Here is a 3,068-nt window from a genome sequence, read left to right on the forward strand (position 1 = left end):
CAAGTGTCAGGAGTGTTATAATCAGATATGGTTTTTGAAAAAAAGGAACCAGAAAAAAAGCCCTTATCCCTGAGAAATAATGACCACAAGCCCTGACTGGGCTCATGCCTGGAAGGAAGGCTTCAGATAATGAGCTGTAATCCAGAAGTACCTGCTCAGTTGTGTCAACGAGGTAGGTGACAAGATTGCCTTTAGCCTACTTGAATGTAAGTTCTGTACTTTAAACTAGGTCAGATATATTATTTCAAGTTAAAATAAGAACCCCTCAAGCAGGCACTATTCTGGAACAGGGCTTTTTGGAAATACTTGGCATGTAGACTTGCTCCTCATGGCTTGTGTAATACTTTGGCAATGATCAGCCTTCTCCTCCATTACCCACCACTATCCAATATCTCATAATCAAGACTCTTCCCCAGTTTCTTCATAAGAGCTTTCGAGTGCTTCTTATTGTCTAGATACAATAATAAGAGTCATCGTGAACCACATCCTGGGGGATAGTAATATTGTTTTGTATATAAGGAAATATTTGTTTGCGTGTGTGTATATCAAAGACTCTACCGTTAAGAACTGATGCCAAGAGACAAAGGATTTAAAACCTGTAGATAATCACCACTGGATTTAATCTCCCTTGATTATTTTGCAGAGCATTTGATATGCTCACAATGAATTTTAAACATGATGTATCCACATGGCAGAATCCCAGTTGCCTTCTATTAGTCCTCAGTGTCTTTCTTTCTTTCTTTCTTTCTTTCTTTCTTTCTTTCTTTCTTTCTTTCTTTCTTTCTTTCTTCCTTCCTTCCTTCCTTCCTTCCTTCCTTCCTTTCTTTTATCTTTCTTTTTTCTCTTCTTCTTCTTCTTCTTCTTCTTCTTCTTCTTCTTCTTCTTTCTTCTTCTTCTTCTTCTTCTTCTTCTTCTTCTTCTTCTTCTTCTTCTTCCTCTTCCTCTTCTTCCTCCTCCTCCTCCTCCTCCTCCTCCTCTTCCTCCTCTCCTCTCCTCTCCTCTCCTCTCCTCTCCCCTCCTCTCCTCTTTTCTTTTCTTCTCTTCTCTTTTTTACTTCATTAGGAGTTGCTGAGCATAGCTCTTCCCTGGAAAGCAGTTCTTCCTTATTGTGTTTCTTTTTATCCTTCCTTTCCCTCTTTACACCTGGCTCCTCTTCTATTAGCTGTTTGTTCTTCCTCCTTGGCAGTGTCCTCCTTCATCTCCTCATTCACTTCAAAATTAATTTTAATCTTGTTTTTTCCCTTTGTTTTCAGTAATTTCATCCTCTTTATCTACTTCTTCTATTTTGCAATTTTTAAAAAATAAGTTGAAAGTGAAAAGTCAGCAGAGGAATCTTGGGTCTTCACTTTCATGTTTGTACTTCTCTGCGTCTGCTAATGCCTTCCCTATTGAACTTATTTTTCTTATAAAAGTACAGAGTGCTTCATGAATTTGTGTGTCAAATTTGTGCAGAAGCCATGATAATCCTCTCTGTATCATTCCAATATTAGTATATGTGTGTCAAAATGAGCACATAAGTAATATTATAAATCCATTCTATTTTAGCAGCATTAAAACATGAATAATATAATAGAAGATGTATAATTTTTAATGCGACTTGCTCTTATCTCACATTTCCAATACAGACTGGAATATCTTATTCCTTATTATTTAAATGCAAGCCTAGGTTAATCAAATTTTTTCTAAATTTTTATTCACACTAAATTTACCACATATTTTTCTTTTAAGTAATTTTTTATCTGTGCCAAAAGAAATATTTTCCTTATATGTGAAAAGTTATGATGCTGTAGACTCATTTGGATGCTCTCTTTTGCTTTACTAAATGACTTAAAAATAGAAAGATTCATAGTGTCAACAATAGTCCAGAAGCTAGTTCACAAAATGAAACACTTAAGGAATTAATGTCTTAAAGTAGAAGTGTATCTAAGAATCAGAATAACAGTGAGCATGGCATCATAACCCTAAGTGTGCAGCAGTGGTGTGCATACCTTGGTAGTAACCAATAACTCTCTAAATGAATTTAAGAGCTGCTCACCAAGCAGAAAACCATGTCTGATACTGGACACCTACCACAGGAATCAGAAGGTGAAACCATGGATCTTAGAGAAGAACCTACCATACTCTCTTTACTAAGCCAGCATAATTCCTAACCCCACTCTAAATATTTGTCCTAATACCCAAGTGTATAAGGAGTATAAGTGAGAAACAAGTGTAGTTTTCACTCTTCACCAAGGACACTTTTCTATGCAACAGACAGAGACTAGTGTAGAAAACCACAATCAATAAATAAATGCAGTGTTAGGCAGTCAAGTTCCACTGGAAAAATATACAAAGCAACTCCAACACCTATGGCTCAGAGATCACCGAGGAAGAAGGAACAGGATAATTATAAAAGCTAGAGAAACAAGGAGTTTGCTGTGATATTGTGTTTCCTAGGAATGTTAGAAGATATACCCATAAAGTCTCACCAACATGACGGCCAAAGAATGAACTGAACAAGGACAACAATATACACTCCAAAATGGAATGGAGAAAGCATAGGCAGCCTCAACCCTCAATACAAAGAACTTCAGACAACTAAGGAATGCTGAGAGTAGGAAAAGAGAAATAGTTTTCCCCAGGGAGGAAAATACCAGTTGATTAGCCAGTACAAAATGGTCATCCCTGAAAATATACATACAAATAACATTACACAGACTAAACAGTATATATTTGTGTATTTAGGGATGTGTGTGTGTGTGTGTGTGTGTGTGTGCATTCATGCATGTGTGTGTGAAAAATTAATTTTAAAATGGTATGAATTAGGAAGAAAGCAAGAGGAATGAGAAAGGAACAAGATGTAATACATATTATAATTAACAAAAGTAATATAAGTAATTTTAAAAGAAAAAAGTGTCACTTAAAAAAATAGAGTTTTAGATTTCTGTCTTTTGGGTAGAAGTATTTGAATTTTATAGTAGCAGCTCCTTTTCTTTTTCTGTGAAATTTATTACACTTTTTAAAATTTGTCCCCACTCTCAATTAACTGATTAAGAACAACACGTTCAGTTACTTATACTTAAATAGTG

At 35.5% G+C, this 3,068-nt stretch overlaps 1 non-coding gene across 1 annotated transcript; it reads right to left on the bottom strand.

Moving 5' to 3' along the window:
- Positions 1-1,407: 1,407 nt before the first annotated feature.
- LOC119801558 lies at positions 1,408-1,515 on the bottom strand. The gene has a single exon (XR_005283241.1). It is a non-coding gene; the product is annotated as a U6 spliceosomal RNA (small nuclear RNA).
- Positions 1,516-3,068: the final 1,553 nt, after the last annotated feature.

This window comes from Arvicola amphibius, chromosome 14 (genome assembly GCF_903992535.2).
Source record: "Arvicola amphibius chromosome 14, mArvAmp1.2, whole genome shotgun sequence".
Classification (NCBI taxonomy): Eukaryota; Metazoa; Chordata; class Mammalia; order Rodentia; family Cricetidae; genus Arvicola; species Arvicola amphibius.